Source organism: Diceros bicornis, chromosome 4, assembly GCF_020826845.1.
Source record: "Diceros bicornis minor isolate mBicDic1 chromosome 4, mDicBic1.mat.cur, whole genome shotgun sequence".
Classification (NCBI taxonomy): domain Eukaryota; kingdom Metazoa; phylum Chordata; class Mammalia; order Perissodactyla; family Rhinocerotidae; genus Diceros; species Diceros bicornis.
Genome location: NC_080743.1, coordinates 78,569,412 through 78,591,961, shown reverse-complemented (window position 1 = coordinate 78,591,961; position 22,550 = coordinate 78,569,412).

Below are 22,550 nucleotides of genomic sequence, written 5' to 3'. Positions count from 1 at the left end.
CTCGCAGACATAAGCCTTTCTTCTTTCTAAGATAAATCCCATCCACCTGTGCACTCCTGTCTTTCTACCTCCACAGCAAGCCACCAACCCTATATCAACCTTAAAATCCAAAGACCCCCCCCCCGCCCCCGATTTTAAAAGCTGGAGCCTGCTTCAGGCTGGGGGGGGGGGGGGGACTCACACGACCTCTCAAAGCTACTACGAAAATAGTTTCCCATTTCAATTGGTTGCTATGTAGTGCTTGGCAATCCCCTTACCTTTCCTTGATCAGGATTCTTATTCCCCGTAACGTTCATTCCAAGTCTTTACCATTCTCCTCAACCCTCTACTCCTCCTCCTCTTGCCTCCCTACCCATTTCTACCTGCCCCTGACTTCTTTACTGGGCGGGGGCGGTGGGGGGGTTGGGGGGCCTTAGTAACAATCCTTTCGTCTTCTCACATTCCTGTTCCGATCTGAGATGTAGATATATCCTTTGCTTTTGTAAGACTAATCACTCCACCTGTGCGCTGAAACCCATCCTCTTTGGCAGACCTAAAGACATTGTTCTATCAATAACATCCCAATTCTTATTTCTGTATCTTTAGTCTCTTCCTCACCACCGGCTCCTTCTTCTCAGCCTACATATGCCTAAACCTATCTATTATTCATTCATTAAACCTGAATTCACCACCTACTATGCGCCAGACATCGTGCTAATTTGGCATTGGAGTTACAAAGAGAGTCCCTGCTCTCAAGTACCAGCCAGTAGGAAAAAACAAAGAACAATTAAAATATATTGTGGTAAGTACCATGGCAGATGTATATATGGAATGCTGTAGAGCACATCTAATTCAGAATGGAAGATTAGCTAAGGTTTTCTGATAGAGGGGAAGCTATTGCTGAATCTTAAAAGAGAGATAGGAATTAGCCAGGCAGAGAGGAAGGTAAAGGACATCATTCATGGTGGCTTTTTTCCTTCTCCTTCCCCCTTATTGTCAAAGTTGTTTAAGTTGTTTTTAAAGTAATCTGCTTCAGTATTCACACGTTCATCACACATTCATGAATATCACCCATTCATTCCTATATCCACTTCAATCTGCCTTCACAATACTGCCACTGTGAAAATGCTTTGAAAAAAGTTTCTAATGACCTCATCTTACCCAATATTTTCAGACTTTGAATATTTCTAACCATTTCCACCTTTTCAAAACTCCTTTATGTCTTTAGCCACTCTCAATCATTTATTCCTTTTCAGTCTCCTTTGCTGATTTTTCCCTCCTTCCAGGAACCTCTAATGTTCTTGTTCCTCAGGATTTTGTCTTTGATCCTTTGTTCTTTATTCCCAGTGATTTACAAATCTATATCTCCAGGCATATCTCTCTTCTAGGATTTGACTCAAGTTGCCTACATCTTTGCCTATATATCCAGTTACCACTGAAAACAGAACAGATTAAGATCTGAACTTTTATTTTCCTCATAAGGCTGTTCCTATCTCAACGACTGATTTTACTCTTTTTAGTTATATTAGCCAAGTGTCTAGGAATCATCTTTAGCAACTTCCTCTCCCACTGTATCCAAATTTGTTTGATTCAGCAAATACAACTGGTTAAAACTTAAAGAATGGAAAAAGATATACCATGAAAACTGTACTCAGAAGAGTTAAGAAGAAGGTGCATCACCGGGAATAAAGAAAGACAAAACTTAATGATAAAGTGTTCAACTCATCAAGAAGGCATAACAATTTTAAATCTTCATGAGCCTAATAATAAAACTTAAAATTGTATAAGGTAAAAACCATTAGAACTAAAAGAAGAAAAAGACAAATTCACAATTTTAGTTAAGACTTTTAACACTCCTCTCTCTGTAGTTGGTAAAACAAGTAGAAAAATAAATCAGTAAGGATATAGAAGACCTGAAAAGCTCTGTCAACCAAATCCTCCTGATTGACATTTACAGAGCACTCCACTCAAGAGCAGGAGACTATATATTTGTTTCAAGTGCACACAAAACATTCACCAAGTCAGACCATATTTTGGGCCATAAAATAAATGTCAGCAAATTTAAAAAGACTAATATAAATAGTATGTGCTCTGTAACCTCAGGGAATTAAACACAAGTTAATAACAGAAAGTTACCTGTAAAATTCATGAATACTTGGAAAGTAAATAACGTAATTCTAAAAATTCATGAGTTAAGGAATAAATGACAATAGACCTTTAAAAATTGAATTGAATGAAAATTGAAACATACCAAAAATTTGTGGGGCACAAGTAAAGCAGTGCTTAGAGGGAACTTTATAGCCTTAAAGCCTATAGTAGAAAAGAAGAAAGGTCATGAATCAACAATCTAAGCTTCCACCTTAAAAAACTAGAAAAAGAGGATTGAATTAAACCCAAAAAAGCATAAGGAAGAAAAAAATAAAGAGAAGAGCAAGACCATGAAATAGAAAAGAGAAAAGCAATAGAGAAAAATCAATGAAACAAAAAGGTGATTGTTTCGGAAAAAGTTTAGAAAATTTATAAACTTCTAGCCAAAGGGCTCAAGAAAAAAAGAGAAGACACAAATTGTAGATATCAGAAATGAAAGAAGACACATCACAACTGATCCTATAGTCAATAAAAGGAAAATAAGGGACTTACCTGAACAACTATATGCTAATAAATTTGATGACTTAGATGAAATGGATAAATTTATTGAAAGACATAAACTACCAAAGTTCATTAAAGAACAGAGACCTTGAATATCCCTATATCTGTTAAAGAATTTGAAATCTTCATAGAAAACTTGAAGCCAATATGACTTCAATGGTGAAATCTACCAAGCATTTAAGGAAGAAAGAATACCAATTCTACAAAAACTCATCAAAAATAGAACAGGGAACACTTGCCACTTATTTTGTGAAGCCAGCTTTCCCTAAAAGCAGAAGTTCTCTTCTTAAATAGATTCAGGTAAAGACAAAGGAGGATGTTGGGGGTGGGCGGAGTAAGTTATGGAAGATTTCCAGAAAAGCACAGTAAACAAGTGTAAGGTTATTTTTTTATTTTTATTTTTTTTTGTGAGGAAGATCAGCTCTGAGCTAACATCCATGCCAATCCTCCTCTTTTTTTTTTTTTTTTTTTTTTTTTTTTGCTGAGGAAGACTAACCCAGGCCTAACATCCATTCCCATCTTCCTCCACTTTATATGGGACGCCGCCATAGCATGGCCTTACAAGCGATGCATCGGTGTGCGCCCAGGATCCAAACCTGGGCTGCCTGCAGCAGAGTGCATGCACTTAACCACTATGCCACGGGGCATGCCCCAAGAGCAAGGTTATTATGCAGATTTAAGGCCTTGCCTACCACATTGACAAGTTTCTACAGATGAGGTCATCCCCCCCCCTTCCCAGTACAGAGAGAGAAAGAAACCTTTACAAATGAAGATATCCCTTACAAATGTAAATGTTTGGTAAACAGAACTTTGATAAGAATGGGCCTGGCAAGGACCCTCCCAGTCTATGATACCCAGAGTTATTTATGGTGATGGCCTGTCTTGGGGACAGGCCTCTTATCTTAAATTCTTTTAGGCAGTTTGGGGGAAAGTCAAATGTCCTTCATGATTCTTCTGAGCCTTTATTGTCTTCAGCTCAAAATAATCCACATGCCAGAGTGGCACATCTTGGAACGGCCTGCCCTCAACCCCATCAAGATGATTTTATATGTAAATATGTTTAATATATGTTAAATATAATATAAATATGTTATATATATATGTATAATCATCTCAATAGACACAGAAAAAGCATTTGAAAAAAATCCAGCATCCATTCATGATTAAAATGCTTAGCAAACTAGAAATAGAGGAAATTTACTTAACCTTATGAAAGGCATTGTGGGAGATCAGAATTGGCCACTCCAAAATGTGTCTCTTTGGCATGAGGATTATTTTGGGCTGGTTACTGTTAAGAAACTACAGAAGGGAAAGAAGCTCTGAAAAGTAGAAGTTACCCTTTATAAGAGATATTTACATTTATAAGGGAAATCTCCATTTGTAAAGGTATCTCCCTCTCTGTACCAGGAAGAAGAGGGGATGAACTTATCTCTAGAAACTCTTATCAGTGTGGAAAGTGAGGACTTAAATCTGCATACTCTTGTTTACTGTGCTTTCTGATAATCTCCTATAGCTGGCTCCCCCCACCCCCAACATCCTCCTTTGTCTTTACCTGAATCTATTTAAGAAGAGAACCTCCGCCATCTTGTTGAGAAATAGTTTCCCTGGTCTCTCCCATGTATACATGTTATAAAGCTTTGTTTGATTTTCTCCTGCTATTTGGTCTCATGTCAGTTTAATTTGTAGCCCAGCCAGAGAGGACCCAGAATGGGTAGAGGATAGTCTTCCTCCCTTTCAGCATCTACAGAAAAACTAAAACTAATGTTATACTTAATGGTGAAAGACTGAATGCTTTCCTGCTAAGATCAGAAGTGAGGCCAGGATGTCTGCTCCCATCTCTTCTATTCAACAGTGTACGAGAGAGTATGTGGAAGGCAAAAAAAAAAAAAAAAAAAAAATGTATATAGATTGGGAAGGAAGAAATAAATGTGCCTTTATTTGCAAAGGACATGATCATTTACATAGAAAATCCTTAGGAATCCACAAAAAACTAATAGAGCTAATAAGTAAATTTAGCAAGATCACAGGATTCAAAGTAAATACAGAAAAAGTAATTTACTTCTATATGCTAGCAACAAAAATGAAAAACTAATTAAAAAACAATACCATTTACAATAAATTTAACAAAATGTGTGTAAGACTTGCACACAGAGATAGGAAACATTGCTAAATGAAATTAAAGAAGAGCAAAATGAATGAAGAGATATACTATGTTCATGGCTTGGAAGGTTCAGTATTGTTAATATGTCGAACCTCCTAAAATTGATCTAAAGCTTCAACAAAATCCCAATTAAAACCCCAGCAGTCTTTCTTATAGAAATTGAAAAAGCTGACTCTAAAATTTATATGGAAAAACAAAAGACCTAGAATATCCAAAACAATTTTGAAAAAGAAAAAAGTTGGAAAACTCACACTACCTGATCTCAAGACTTACTATAAAGCTACAGTAAATGAGATAGTGTGGTATTGGCATAAGGATAAACATACAGATCAATGGAACAGAATAGAGGGTTCAGAAATAGATCCACACATAAATGACCATTTGATTTTTGATAACACGCCAATGTAATTCCATGGAGGAAAGGATAGTTTTTCAACAAAAGATGCTGGGATATTTGGACATCCATATGCAAAATGAGAAAAAAGGAAAGAAAGAAAGGAACTCAATTCTTACCTTGCATCATTTACAAATAGCAACTTCAAGTGGATCATAGCCATAAATGTAAAACCTAGAACTATAAAAGTTCTAGAAGGAAACATAGGAAAGAATCTTGGTAACTTTGGATTAGGCAAACAATTTTTAGGAAACAAAAAGTATGAATTATAAAAGAAAAAAAATGATAAATTGGACTGCATCAAAATTAAAATTTTCTGCACTCCAAAAGGTATCATTAAGGAATGAAAAACGAGTCACAGATTGGGAAAAAATATTTGCTAAACATCTGTCTAATAAAGGATTTATATCTAAAATATATAAAGAGCTTCTACAATTCAATAGTAAAAAAAGACAACCAATCCAATTTTTTAATATGCGAAAGAACTAAATGTACATTTCACCAGTAAAGATATGCAGAGGGCAAATAAGCACATAGAAAGATGTTTTACATCATTTATCTTTAGGGAAATAACTATTAAACTATGACGAGGGAAAATGGTGGAGAAGTTCCCTACTCCATATAAGCAATGAAAAAAACTGGCAAAAACTGTCAGAATCAACTTTTTCAGAATGGTGAAAACTAACCAAAGCTTGCAGCAACCCAGGGAGCACTTATTCAAGAAAAACAGCTGAATCTCTAAGAACAGCAAGCTTTCTGACATTTTAACTTACCCTACTCTCATCCCCCACTTCTCAACTCAGGGGTATCCTTGAAAATAACAACCTACATTTCTAGTACCAGTACTGGAGAGGGCAGAAAAGACCTGCTTCTCACAGAATAATAATTATTTGTTTGACCTGTCCAGTGGCTCCCTGGAAGGGTCTCTGCAAGGCTCAAAGGCTTGTCTTTATCTCACCTAACTTGGCCCAGTGCTAGAACCACTAACCAGGGACATTTGTCAAAAACTTTTAAAGGTGAATGTTTTAGTCATTGTCACCTGAGGGAACAGATAGTTGAGCAAACAATAGACTGCCCAAGAAGCTTGTGAGGAAAGGTTGGAGAAAGACAAGCTTTGGGGAATAAGGGGCTTGAAAAGGTCAATATATTCCTGGGATTCTAGAAAATCATGCATATAACCAGAACTATGCACATGCTTAAGAAAGACTTAAGAAGACCCTAAGCTCTTGTGTCTGGCTAACCTTGAAGTTCTTCAAAAGCAAGAAAAGAAGGCTAAGGCAGAGTTGTAAACTGCCTGAGTGTTGATGGTGTACCCCAACATACAAACAGAGCCACTGCAAAGAGTGGGAGATTTTTTTATTTCCAGGCATTTAAGAAAATCTCTGTCCAATCGTTATCTGACCACTAAGCTAATAGAACGGAGACTTCGGTGGCAACACACAACAAATAATAGACTTTACAAAATTAGTTCAGAAAATTTACTAAAGAAACAACTACCACAAGCAGTAACAACGAACTCTGGGGAGTGAAAAGAATCTGATTTCTAGCGTTGTCACAATATAATATTCAAAATGTCCAGTTTTCAACAAAAATTTATGAGGCATCCTAAAAAACAAGAAAGTATGGCTCATACACAGAGGAAAAAAGCATTCAAGAAAAACCATGTCCATGAGGAAGCTCAAATGTTGGTTTTTACTAGACAAAGATTTTAAATAAGCTATTTTAAATATGTTGAAAGAGCTAAAGAAAACCATGTCTAAGCTGACCAAGTCTAAAACCAAAACTGGCTCAAGAAGAAACCGAAAATCTGAATAGACCTATAAGATAAAAATATTGAATCATTACTTTAAAAACTTCAACAAAGAAAAAGCCCAGGATCAGATGGCTTCACTGCTGAATTCTACCAAATGTTTAAAGAAGAATTAACACCAACCTTTCTCAAACTCCTCCTAAAAATAGAAGATGAGAGGGGCCACCAGTGGCGCAAGTCGTTAAGTGCGCACACTCTGCTTCGGCGGCCCAGGGTTCGCAGGTTCAAATCCTGGGAGCGCACTGACGCATTGCTTGTCAGGCCATGCTGTGGGAGCATCCAATATACAGTGGAGGAAGATGGGCGTGGATGTTAGCTCAGGGCCAATTTTCCTCAGCAAAAAAAGAGGACAATTGGCATCAGATGTTAGCTCAGGGCTGATCTTCCGTGCACACACTCACAAAAAAACATGGAAACAATAAAACCAACCTGGATATGTTTAAAAAAAAAACCAAAAAAAGAAGAAGATGAGAGAACTCATTTTATGATGCTAGTATTATCTGGATACCAAAACCAGACAAAGATATCACAAGAAAAGAAAATTGCAGACCAAGATCCCTTATCAATATAGGCAATTATCTTCAGCTAAATACTAGCAAACTGAATCCCACAGCATATTAAAAGGATTAAATACCCATGACCAAGTGGGATTTATCCCAAAAATGCAAGGTTGGTTCAACATATGAAAATAAATCAATGTAATACATCATATTAATGAACTAAAGAGGAAAAACGCGTGATTATCTCAATAAATGCAGAAAAAGCATTTGACAAAATCAAACACACTTTCATGATAAAAACACAAAACAAACTAGAAATAGAAGGGAACTTCCTCAACCTTATAAAGGGCATTGATGAAAAACTCACAGCTAACATCATATTCAATGGTGAAAGACTGAAAGCTTTCTCCCTGAGATCAGCAACAAGACAAAGATGTACATTCTTTCCACATCTATTCATCATTGTACTGGAAGTTCTAGCCAGGGCAATTAGACAAGAAAAAGAAATAAAAAGTATCCAGAGTGGAAAGGCAGAAGTGAAACTCTTTATTTGCAGATGACATGATCTCAGATATAGAAAACTCTAAAGAATCCACACACAGACACGCACACAAAAAAACTATTAGAGCTAATAAACAAGTTCAGCAAAATTGCAAGATACAAAAATCAATTTTATTTCTATACACTAGCAATGAACAATCTGAAAATAATTCCATTTACAATACCATCAAAAATAATAAAATATTTGGGAATAAACTTAGCCAAGGAAATGCAAGACTAGTATACTGAAAACTTCAAAACATTCTTGAGAGAAATTAAAGAAGGCCTAAATAGGGCCGGCCCTGTGGCTTAGTGGTTAAGTGCGCGCACTCCGCTGCCGGCGGCCTGGGTTCAGATCCCAGGCGCGCACAGACACACCACTTCTCCGGCCATGCTGGGGTCGCATCCCACATACAGCAGCTGGAGGGATGTGCAACTATGACATACAACTATCTACTGGGGCTTTGGGGAAAAAATAAATAAATAAATAAAATTATAAATAAATAAATAAATAAAATAAAGAAGGCCTAAATAAATAGAAAGTTATCCCATGTTCATCGATTGGAATATTGTTAAGATAGCAATACTCCCCAAATTGATCTGCAGATTCAATGTAATCCCTATTAAAATTCCAACTGTTTTTTTCCAGAAATGGACAAGCTGATCCTAAAATTCATGTCAAAATGCAAGGGACTCTGAATAGCCAAAACAATCTTGGAAAAGAACAAAGTTGAAGGATTCACATTTCCTGATTTCAAAACTTACTACAAAGCTACAATAATCAAGGCAGTGTGGTATTGGCATAAAGATAAACATATAGATAAATGGCATAGGGTTGAAAGTTCAGAAATAACCCCATACATTTACAGTCAAGTGATTTTCAACAAGGATCCCAAAACCATTCAATGGCTGGGGAGGGTGGAGGGGAATGGGATTGGAGGTTGGGGGGTGGGGGGGACAGGCAGATAGTCTTTTCAACATGTAGTGCTGGAAAAACTGGATATTCACATGCAAAAGAATGAATTTGGTCTCCTAACTAACACCATATACTAAAATTAACTTGAAATGAATCAAAGACTTATATGTAAGAGCTAAAACTATAAAACTCTTAGAAGGAAACATAGGTGTATACATTTGTGACTTTGGATTAGGAAACGGTGTCTTAGCTATGACACCAAAAGCATAAGCAACCAAACTAAAAATAAATAAATTTGATTTCATTAAAAATTAAAACCTTTTGTGCAGCAAAGGACACTATAAAGAAAGTGAAAAGAGAACCCATGGAATATGCTGAAGTCCTAATCTCTATTACCTCAGAATATGACTGAATTTGGCAATAGGGCCTTTAGAGGACAATTAAGGTAAAATGAGGTCATATGGGTAGGCCCTAATCCAATATGACTCATGTTCTTATAAGAAGAGATTAGGACACAGACACACACAGAGGAAAGATCATGTGAAGACACAGAGAGAAGATGGCTATCTACAAGCCAAGAAGAGAGGCCCTTGGAAGAAACAAACCCTACCAACACCTTGATCGTTGACTTCTAGCCTCCAGAATTGTGAAAAAATAAATTTCTGTTGTTTAAGCCACCCAGTCTGTGGTACTTTCTTCTGGTAGCCCTAGCAAACTAATACAGATTGCTATTTAAAAAAAATAGGCAATAACAAGTATTAATAAGGATGTGGAGAAATTGGACCCACATACGTTGCTGGTGGGAATTTAAAATGATGCAACTCCTATGGAAAACAGTTTGCAATTCCTCAAAATCTTAAACATAGAGTTACCATATGACCCAGCAATTCCACTGCTAACTACATAGCCAAGAGAATTGAAAACATGTCCACACAAAATCTTGTGCATGACTGTTTATAGCAATATTATATATAACAGGCAAAAAGTGGAAGCCACCCAAATGTCCATTAACTGATGAAAAGGTGAACAAAATATGATATGTCCATACAACAGAATATTATTCAGCCATAAAAAGGAATGAAGTACTGATACATGCTACGACATGGATGAATCTTGAAAACACTATGTTATGTGAAAGAAGCCAGACACAAAAGTCTATATATTGTATAATTTCATTAATATGAAATGCTCAGAAAGGAGACTAGTGAGCAGTTGACGGGATGGGGGAGGGGGGGACAAGGGAATTGGGAGGTATAGCGTTTCTTTTGGGGGTGATGGAAATGTTCTGAAATTAAATAGTGATGATGATTGCACAACCTTGTGAATATACTAACACCTAGTAAATTGTATACTTTAAAATGGTTAAAATGGTGAATTTTATGTTATATGAATTTTATCTCAATTTTTTAAAAAAATTACCATGAGTTATCATCTTACAACTACAGCAATGGCTAAAATTTAAAAAGCTTGACACTACCCAATGTTGACAAGGACAGGAGCAACTGGAACTTCCATAGGTTGCTGGTGGGAATTCAAAATGATACAGCTGTACTGGGAAACAGTTTGGCAGTTTCTTATAAACATACACTTATCAGATATCCCAGAAATGTCACTCATAGGTATTTTACCCAAGAGAAATGGAAATATACGTCCATATAAAGACCTATATGTGAATATTTATGGCAGCTTTATTCATAATAGCTTCAAAATGGAAACAGCCCAAATGTCCACCTAACAGATTGTGGTACCAGAATGACTAAAGGGTAAAAATACTGACAGTAATAGCAATTTCACTCCTGGACATATACCAAAGAAAAGTCAGTGGGTATATCCATTAAAAAAGACACACATAAGAAAGTTCATAGCACTATTATTCATAAGATCCAAAAATCTGACACAATCAAGTGTTAATCAGCAGTAAAATGGATAAGTTAAATTTAGTATAAAATCATACAATGGAATTTACACAGCAATTAAAAAGAATGAACTCTTGCTACATGTGTCAACAAGGATGAATCTTACACACATACTGTTGGGCATAAGAGCCAGATATAAGAGTACATACTCTGTGATTCCATTTATATAAAGTTCAAGAACAATTAAACAAATCTATGATGATAGAAGTCAGAATAGTGGCTATCCACAGAGGGTAGGGAGGGAAGATGGAAGGTATAATGGGTATTGCCTGGGAAGCACAGGAGAGACTCGTCTGGGATGCAGAAAAGTTCATAATCTGGTTAGTGGTTACATAAGTGTATACATATGAAAACATATCTCAAGCTAAACATTCAAGATTTGTGTACTTTACTGTGTGTATGTTGTATACCAATTAATAAGTTAAAAAAATTTTTTAAGGAAATAAAAACTACCCTCCAACAAACCTAGCCCCCTCCAATCCATCCTTCACACTCCCATTAAAATTATCCACTTTAAAAGCATATGTCATTATGCCACTCCTCTGTAAAACTGTTTAGTGGATCCTATTGCCATGATTTCTCTGTCATAGTTTTTAGGATCTATCATGTCTGGTGTTTGCTCGCCTGTCACTTATTTCTCTGGGTTTCAGCCAGACCCTTTGCAATTTCGCACCTCCAGATCTTCAAAACCATCTGTTTCTTTTGAAATCCCCACCTCACACCACCCCCAATCAGCCTTCAGGAAACAGCTTACTCAAGGAATAATTTCTCTCTGAAGCCCTCTTTCACAGCTCCCACCTTCCTTTTCAAGAAAAATTAGGTGCCCATTCCTCTCTGCTACCACTTCTCTATTCTACATCTCTGCTATGGCGCCTATTACAAGGCAGTGACATGTTGCGTAGGCTAATTTAGGGATGACATGCTTTTCTCCCATTACACTGTGAGCTCCTTAACGGCAGGGGCTGTTCTTCCGTTGCATTTGTACCCCAGTATCTGTCACAGTGGTACAAAGATAAGAGGGATTTGCTGAATGCATGAACTCCAAGGCTCTAAAGATTTTTTTCCTGCCAAACCAACTAAATATATTGTTACAATTATTTGTTTTATCTTCTTTGCCAAAATCATAAACATATAACTATTGATCTGAGCTTCTGACCAAAACGAAATAAAAAACATACCCATATTAAACTTATATAATATCAGTCAAAAGTAAAGAAACTTGAGGTTTTGGTAAACCTTTGCTACCTTGTTGAGGACTTTTCTTCAATTTCTATCAGATTTTTCAAAATATTATAATAGCTCAAAGACTCCCTTAATTCTTTTTTGACCTCTAGGATCCCAGACTTCCCAGGTTTAGGTAACTATTTATGAACCAAAGATTCATTAAAGAGAATAAAGTGATACATACCTTACACCTTAATGTTAGCCTTCATGAAGGACATATACTGCTTCCACGTAAATGTCTAGTTTTGTCATGAGCAGAGTCAAAATACTTGGTAAAGTTACCACCAAATAGCCATTTATTTATTATTTAGACAAACAAAAGACATGGTTTCTCTCCTCAAATGAGTATTAGACAGCCACAAAAAGTGTTTTTGCTTTCTTACATGCAGCTTTCTCATGCTCTCCTCTGCGATTCCATTTCTCAGCTTCTTCATTCTCCTCTCTGTCCAATCATCCCCGGCTGAAGTCTGCCCTTGCTCTTTAATACCTTCCCAGAAAGATAACTCTAGGAGACCTAAAACAGACCAAACTGGGCAGCGAGATAATTTTCCAGAGGTAAGGTCACTTCCATAACATCCATAAGTCTCTGCATTATAAGGATTCCCAAATCTGCAAAGCCCCCATTCTGGGACTGAGAAATGGGAATAAGAAACGGTGTAGGGATGAGAGGGAAGAGAAAGTCTAACCTGAATTTTATATCCTGACTACCAAATTCATATCAGTGTACCTCTGTGTTAAAAGCCTGGACATCAAGAGTTCTTAATTTAATCAGCCCATACAGGTTCGGAAAGAAATGAGAAATTCCAGCAAGGGCTGAGTGTTGCAATGTTTTCATCAAGGACCACTGCAGAACATATACTCATGGAGGATTCCATCAGATTTCCAGACCAATTTACTGACTATTGCGAGACCATTAATTAAATCTTCCCTGCTTCAAATTAAATCTTTAATGTGCCACCACTCTAGCAGACTCAGATGTAATATTAGGCTGAAAAAAATGAGAAACAGTATGAAAAAAAGAAAGAAAAGATTCCACAACCATAAGGAATTAGGAGACCATGGCATCAGACTACAGGGTTCTGCAGGGGAAAGAACTATAGTCACCATGACAACCTGGGATATTTTTAATGAGAGAGTTGGTAGGTTATACAGAAACATTTTCTAGAATTTGGAGGTTGAGAGTGAAGTATAAGAACATGTGTGGGAGTTGAGAGACACTTCAAATTTGGATTTTCGTCTTTATTTTTCAGCTTTTCCTTGCAAGTCGCAGGTTGCCAAATCCTGTTTAAATCCTGTTTTTTAAGAGCAAAAGGGCAAAAATAATTTTTGTACTCCATATTTATATATAAATGTTATGTACATGTATATATAATTATGTAACTTCACTAACAGGGAGGTTTTCATTATCAAAGAATACAAAGTTTCTTGAAGAATAGGAGAAATTTATATGAATCCATAGTTCAAAATAGGTTAGGGGCCGGCGTGATGGTTGGGTTCACACGCTTCCCATTGGCGGCCCGTGTTCACAAGTTCAGATCCCAGGCTCAGCCTATGCACTGCTTATCAAGCCATGCTGTGGCAGGCATCCCACCTATAAGGTAGAGGAAGATGGGCACGGATGTTAGCCCAGGGTCAATCTTCCTCAGCAAAAAGAGGATTGGCAACAGATGTTAGCTCAGGGCTAATCTTCCTCACACACACAAAAAAAAGGTTATTATACGTTAGTATATCCATCCTTAGCTAAAAACCTGAAAGTATCAGATGGATACCTTACATTTTGAATCTATACTATATTACTTTTCATTTGATTTTATAACTCTATTCTGTTTCTAATTTCTTCCATACTGTTTCCCAAAGGGTCTGCATAAAGTTCTATGTGTATTATCTACTCAGTATATGCTAGTTTATTTAACCAAGTCTGTGTGTTCAAGTTTGTTTTGCACACAAAGTTGATGCAAAATAAAACAAAACATTTCTGCCTCTCTGTGTCTTACAACAGATACTTCACTGCTATATTTTATTTAATCCTCACAATATTTAATAAGTATTATTATCTCCATTTTAGAGATGAGGTAACTGTAATCGAAGAGGTAATATATTTGCCAATGCCACAGCTGGGAAGTGTCAGGGTGTGTGTTAAAACTCAGGTCTATTTGACTCTTAAGAGTCTTCCCATTTCCTGTGCTCCACTGAATCTCTATGTCCCCATGATTTTTAAGGTACAGACTTTGAGCTTATAAAACATTGTTTCTGGACATTACATAATACAATATATCTGTACTTCCAGCTACCTTATAAGTTCTTGCATTGAAGATGTCGTCTGCTCCAAACAGATAGCAATGAGAGATAAAACATAAAAAGAGAAATTGAAAAACAAAACAAAAAAACACTATCAAGCTCAGAACCGATATAAACTTCTCTGAGGCCCAGAAACAACAAGGTTGAGGCCTGCTCAGCTCCCCGTCTAGGAATTTTGCTCCTGCTGGGCAACAGGAACCAAAAGTCCTCCCAGGAAAGGGAAGAAATGGATTCAGGTTCACTGCTGAAACTAGGGGCTTCTTCACCCATAAAAAAAGGTTGAAAAGAGCTGCAATGACCACTTCCAGAGCCATGGCCTGGGGAGGCAGGAGAAAGGCGACACAGCTTCACATCCAGCACATGGGTCAAGCTGTCCACTAGCTCAAAGATTGGATCTGCAGTATCTCTTAAGAGCATAGCTACATAGGCCTAAGCCACCAACATAAGACCTGATTCTAGTCTGAGAGTCCCTTGGGGGAAAATGGAGGCAACTAAAACAGACAGGGTTAACAGAGAAAGAGAAAAGAAAAACAAATCTAATCCGGATGTCTGCACATCAAAATTCCAAAACACATGAGAGAATTCATACTCAGAAGAGTGACCAACAAAATAAAAAAAGAGGAGATAAAATTCATTACAGATGAAATGGACATAGCAGAATGATCTGAAAATGAATTTTTAAATAAGTATGTTTAGTATTCTCTGAGAGAGTTAGGGAAAAAAAGAACAAGAAATTATAAAAGCAAGTAGAAATAAAACAAAAAAGGTTGATTAGAAAAGCATCTACCATGGGCCGGCCCCGTGGCTTAGCGGTTAAGTGAGTGCGCTCCGCTGCTGGCGGCCTGGGTTCGGATCCCGGGCGCGCACCGACGCACCGCTTCTCCGGCCATGCTGAGGCCATGTCCCACATACAGCAACTAGAAGGATGTGCAACTATGACATGCAACTATCTACTGGGGCTTTGGGGGGAAAATAAATAAATAAATAAATAAATAAATAAAATTAAAAAAAAAAAAAAGAAAAGCATCTACCAGAAATCCTGGAAATAACAAAATATAGTCATTGAAATAAACACTCAATAGACAAAAGACACTCTAGACTGGTCTCAGTTGAAGAAAAATACCAGTAAATTAATAGAAGTGAGGAATTCACCCAGATCTTAGCATAGAGAGATAGGGCGAGAAAAAGGAGAAGAAAGGGAAGGAGGAGGAGGAGAGGAGGGAGAGGAGAGGAGGAGGAGGAGTGGTTATGAGCAGTCAAGAGACAAAAGAATTAAGATACTTTTTTTTGGGGGGGGGGGGGGGAAGATGGGCCCTGAGCTAACATCCGATGCCAATCCTCCTCTTTTTGCTGAGGAAGACTGGCCCTGAGCTAACATCCGTGCCCATCTTCCTCCACTTTATATGGGACACCACTACAGCATGGCTTGACAAGCGGTGCGTCTGTGTGCACTCGGAATCCAAACCTGTGAACCCCAGGCCGCCAAAGCGGAACACACACACTTAGCTGCTGTGCCATCGGGCTGGCCACTTAAGATGTTTTAATAGTGGTCTAATAGGAATTCCAGAAAAAGATAACAGAGGAAATGGTGGGAAAACAATATTCAAAGAGACAATGGGTCAGCATTTTCTGAATTGAACAAAGAAATTCATCTTCAGAATGATATTGCACAGAGTGTCAATCATAATAAACAAAAACAATCCCACATATATAATGTAGATCTTAAAAACTAACAAGAGAAAAGACAGGTCAGCAGCAAAGGAATGACATTTAGACATAGAGCAGCTTTTTAATCAGCAACAGTAGAGGTTAGAATACAATGAGTAATATCCCAAAAATATCATGGAAAAATAACAATGGGTCTCAAACCATACCAAACCCTAAACTGTCACTCAAGAGAGAAACCAAAATAAAGATATTATCAGTGACATAAAAACTAAAAGATTTTATCACTCACAGATATTTTCTAAAAGGAGAAACAACAAAAAGCAAAGAAATTGTTATAAATATGTTGGTGAATTTACTATTAAAAGACTAATTTTGAGGGAACAAAAAGTAAATCAGGAAATTGGGCAGCAAATGTCTAATGAAAAATTAAAGTCTGGTAAAGTTCCTGTCTTATTTAGGAAGAGGATAGAGATGACAAAACTTTTATTAGAAATTTTGTTAGGAATAGAAATAAAATTAGTATTTGAGCAATGGAAATTTTTATATACACCTAGTGGAAGTACAACCACTTTGGAGAGCAATTTGGCAACATGTATTTATTTATTTATTTTTTTGGTGAGGAAGATCGGCCCTGAGCTAACATCCGCCAAGCCTCCTCTTTTTGCTGAGGAAGACTGGCCCTGCGCTAACATCCATGCCCATCTTCCTCCACTTTATATGGGACGCCTGCCACAGGATGGCCTGACAAGTGGTGGGTTGGTGCGTGCCCAGGATCTGAACCGGTGAACCCCGGGCTGCCGTGGCAGAGTGCACGCACTTAACCGTTTGCGCCACCGGGCCGCTCACTGGCAACATGTATTAAAGATGAGGATGTATTTCCTCTTACTGGGAATTCCACCCCTGGGAACATGTAAAGAAACATCACAAATGTTAACACGGAGACATACAGGAATATTCATAACAGCATTAGTAATAATAGCAAAAAACCGTAAGCAACATAAATGTATATCAGCAGGATAAAAGATTAATAAATTGTGGCTTTGGAACACTGTACAGTATTAAAAAATGAATGAACCAGAATTAGAGGTATAATCATAGGTAAATCTTAAAATATACTGTTGAAATAAAAAGCAAGTTGCAGAAAGATACAGAGTATGCCATTCATATATAGTTTTAAAATATGTTCTATGAAATATTATATGTTGTTTGGAATACTGACACACATAGAAAAATATAACAGCATACATGGGAATGAAAAGCATGAAAATCGGGATAGCAGTTACATCTGGGGAGATGAAGCAGTTGTGGATGGGGCACCAAGAGGCTTCAACTATGTTTGTACTACTTTATTTCTTAAGCTGGGTGTTGGGATAAATGAATGAATGACTGAATCTTAACTGCGAATGTCATTGTGGTCCACCTGGTATAGAGATATAACCATAATAATATCTGGAAAGATTATTTAAATTGTAACTTAGCAAACTACAAGTGCTATGCTCTTGTTATGGTATTAACATCTTTCTTCCCCCCAGCTTTATTGAGGTATGACTGACAAATAAAAATCGTATATATTAAGGTGTACAAGATGATGTTTGGATATATGTATACATTTTGAAATGATTATCAAAATCAAGCTAATTAACATATCCATCACTTCACATAGTTACCATCTTGTGTGTGTTTATGGTGAGAAACTTAAGATCTACTCTCAGCAAATTTCAAGTATACAATATATTATTATTAACTATAGTTACCATGCTACACATTAGGTCTCAGAACTTACTCATCATATAACTGAAAGTTTGTACTGTTTGACAAATATGTATTAATTTCTCATTCCTCCTGTCCTCTGGAAACTAGTGAAGGCCTTCTCCAGATGTATCAAATTAAAATGTTTCTGTTTCAATCTGTTCTGGATTTTTCTTCTGTCATAATCCTGGTTCTGCCTTGTTTGCTGATCCAATCTGTATGTCCCAGACCAGACAGCTCAAATGGTCACTTCCCCAGTGTCTTACTCCTCAGGAGGAGAGACACTCTCTGACATCATGCCACTGCACCTCTCCATTCTCTTTTCTGCTCCATAATCAGCCCCGGCGGTTCCAGTGGAGGAGAGAGGCAAAATTATCCCCTTTAATTTTTGGCAGAAAGAACAACTTCTATGGATTAAGAGTAAACACAGAAACACAAAAACTCACCAGTCCAGTTATTAAAGAGCTGTTCTCCTTCCCAGTGGGCAGAGAATTCTTAAGAATTCTCATATAACTGAAATGTGGGCTTTGAAGCACTTCCATTTTCTTTCAAACATCAGTCCCTCTGGGTGAGGTTTAACTCATACTTATTGCCATATTGTCTACTCACACCGCAGCCCAGTTGATTCAAGTTCCTGAGCTCTTAAGCAGTTCCCTTAGTAGCAGATGAATCTCTGTATGCTTGTCCAAAATACTGGTTTCCCTTTAGTAGAGACCTTGGACTCTGAGGTTTTCTTGACCACTCTTCTTCACTGCCTCAATCCCTGGTTACTTCTGCAACTATGGTAGGATGGTATTTTGAAATATCAAACAGCGTCTCTCTCTGCCCATTTTATTACATTAAACTACTTCGAGAAGGAAATTACATGTTCAGTAGAGATTGACCTTAATTATGTGAACTTAGATTCTTAAAACATTTCTGAGTTAGTTTCTATAAGAATAATATATTTTTAAGTATATCACATTTAAAGTATTTCTATTTCTTTGTTTTCATGTAACTATATAAGTGCTTATTTATCTCTACAGGCAATCAGAAAAGAGCTCCTTTAATAAAATAAACTTTATAATTTAATTTGTTAATACCTTCCAGATATAGGACATCTCATACTCACATAATGAGACGTAAAAACCTTTATCAATAAGAGACACATAGACCCACAGGCATAGGGAAGTTTATGGCTTTGATTCTACAATTTCTGCCATGGGTCAAGAGTAAACACAGAAACATAAAACATAAAAGCTCACTAGTCTAGATATCGAAGAGCTGTTCTTCCCAGGGGACATAGAATTCTTGAGTTGAGCTCAAAATGGACAAAGAGACAAACAAATAAGACTAACAAACCAGATTCTCTGTTGTCTCTCACTCAACAGAAAACAGATCTCTGTAAGTCATTAATCTTTTTACAGAGATCAACAAATGGTCAGCCCATATGACCAAATTCCCGATCATTGCTGCCACCAGAAGGAAAAAATTTATTGGCCATATACAAACCAAAACAAAACACAAAACTGGTGGAGAAGACAACTTAAACGAGGAAAACAGAGGCTTAAAAAATCCTATTGTGCTTCAGATTCACCTCTGGGAGCAAGAAAAAAAGGACCTAGATTTAGTGATCCACGAGGTGCACTCCTCTGGTGATGAAGTTCATCGGGCTGTCAGATGAATACATTAGGCATCTCTGTGGGAACAGCAAAACCATTAAAGGATAATTCTCAAAAAAAAAAAAAGTAAAATCATACAAAATAGTTTTCTTTGACTCATTAAATAAGGGAACCAGAGAGATGTTACAGTCTGTTCAAGGAGAATCCAAAAAGCAGACACTTCACAGATCAGGAATGTTGAACTTGCAAATGGATGCAAAACTGGCTTTTTCTACAGAGGAGAGTTCTCCCTCCATTGGATAGAATTCATTCACATGTCCAAAGACAAGAACGTTTGCATTACCAGCAGTTCTCTACAAATCAACTTTAATCACTACAGAATTCTAAAAAAGTCTAATCCAAGATAAAGGTGAATATCTTTTAGGATAAAATAATCCCCCAAACTCTAGCATTCCATTGAAAGGATATCCATTAATCTCTTTTGCTTATTTCAGAGTGCTACATTTCTCCCTACACATCAAAAACCAGAGTTTATAGAGTGTACTAGAGGGAGAAGGTTCCGTTCATTCACAGGTCTTCTCTAATTCTGGCCCAGTGTTAACCATCCATTCAAAAATGTTTTATCTACCATCCATTGTGCACTTAGCACTTGGTCAGGTAAATTTTGAAAATAATGGATCGTGGCCTTTGCTCACAAGGTACTTACAATCTTATTATGGAGATAAGACCTACTGACAAGAAACTACTAGTCAATAAATTTAATAGACTGCAAAATTATGAGTACAATTAGAAAATTGGGCAGTATAAAACGGAAATACACTTGATCCTCATTATTGGTGGATTCCATATTTGCGAATTTGCCTGTTCACTAAAATTTATCTGTAACACCAAAACCAATACTTGCAGTGCTTTGCAGTCATTCATGGACACATGCAAGAGGGGTGAAAAATGTAGTTGTCCAAGGTGCATGTTCCCAGCTGAGGTCAAAGGAGGCAAAGCTCTAGCCTCTTGTTTCAGCTCTCACGCTGGACACGAGTGTCCTCTTCACGGTCCCTTCAGTGCCACGTTTTTCACATTTTTTGATTTTGTGGTTGATTTTGTTGTTTAAAATGGCCCCCAAGCTTAATCTTAAGTGTTGTCTAGTGTTCCTAAGTGCAAGAAATCTGTGATGTGCCTTATGGAGAAAATACACATGTTCCATAAGCTTCAGTCAGGCGTGAGTTACAGTGCTATGGGCCATGAATTCAATGTTAATGAAACAAAAGTCTACATTAAAGTGTCTTTAAACAGAAACACATATAAAACAAGGTTGTGTATTGATTAGGTGACTAAAATGTTGTGACCAGAACCTAACTCTGTATTTCCCCTAGGAGCAATGGTTCAGTATTCACTAATGCAGTAACTTTATAGAACATCGCTACCTCAAATAACGAGAATCAACTACGTATATTTATACTGAAAGAAAAAGTTTTTCAAATGCGTCTGATTCCTCATTAACACAAGAGAAAAAAAGAAAACCCATTCCAAGAAATTACTCCACTGCTCTCCCAAAGAGCTTATAAAAGCTGTGATCCTGCCTTCCATTATCTTCTTCCCCTCTTCTCCCTCCACTTTATTCTTCCTCAGCTCTCCCTCGTTCTCTCTCTGTCTCTTGGAGGGGTCTCCATTTAAATAATGTTTTTCAAGAATCTGGAGTCCTATACTAAATTTGATAAAGGTGGACACTCAAGACACACACGTACATTTAAAAGTGAGCTCCGTGGATGTGTTCCGGCAAAATTAATTGCAAAAATCCTTGGTATGCATCTCAACAACAAAAAAACTCCCAACAATTAAAAAATGGGCAAAAGACCTGAACAGACATTTCTCCAAAGAAGATATACAGATGGCCAACAGACACATGAAAAGATGTTCAAAATCACTAACTATCAGGGAAATGCAAATCAAAACTACAATGAGATATCACCTCACGCCCGTCAGAATGGCTATAATTAACAAGACAGGAAACAATATGTGTTGGAGAGGATGTGGAGAGAAGGGAACTCTCATACACTGCTGGTGGGAGTGCAAACTGGTGCAGCCACTATGGAAAACTGTATGGAGATTCCTCAAAAAAGCAAGGATAGAACTACCATATGATCCAGGTATTTCACTGCTGGGTATTTATCCAAAGAACTTGAAAACACCAATTTGCAAAGGTACATGCACCCCTGTGTTCATTGCAGCGTTATTCACAATAGCCAAGACTTGGAAGCAACCTAAGTGCCCATCAAGGGACGAATGGATAAAGAAGCTGTGGTATATATACACAATGGAATACTACTCAACCATAAGAAACGATGAAATCCAGCCATTTGTGACAACATGGATGGACATTGAGGGTATAATGCAAAGTGAAATAAATCAGAGGGAGAAGGTCAAATACCGTATGATTTCCTTCATTAAGTAGTAGATAATAACAACAATAAACAAACACATAGAGACAGAGATTGGATTGGTGGTTACCAGAGGGGCAGGGGGGAGGGAGGAGGGTGAAATGGATAATTCGGCACATGTGTGTGGTGATGGGTTGTAATTAGTATTTTGGTGAACATGATGTAGTCCATGCAGAAATAGAAGTACAATGATGTACACCTGAAATTTTTACAATGTTATAAACCAATGTTACTGCAATAAACAAAAAATTAAAAAATAAATAAATAAAAAAATAAAAACTACAAAAATCAGAAAAAAAAAAGTAAAAATAATTCGAAAAAACTCATATATCCTTTACTCAGATTTACCTATTGTTAGCATTGCACCTCATTTACATAATCATTTGTTCTATCATCTTTCTGTGTCTCTAACGGTTTTCCTGAATCTTTTCAGGGTAAGTTACATACATTATGACTGTTTACCACTAAATACTTCAGTGCGTGTTTCCTAAAAATAGAGATCTTCTTTCACATAACCACAGTACAGTTATCAACTTCATATATTTACATTAATTCCGTGTTTTATCTGATCTGCCATCCATATTCCAATTTTGTCGGTTGGTCTAATATTGTACTTTACAGCAATGTTTTCTCTTTCCATTAGAGGATTCTGCCTAGTATCAGGCATTGTATTTAGTTGTCATGTCTCTTTAGCTGCCATTAATCTGGAA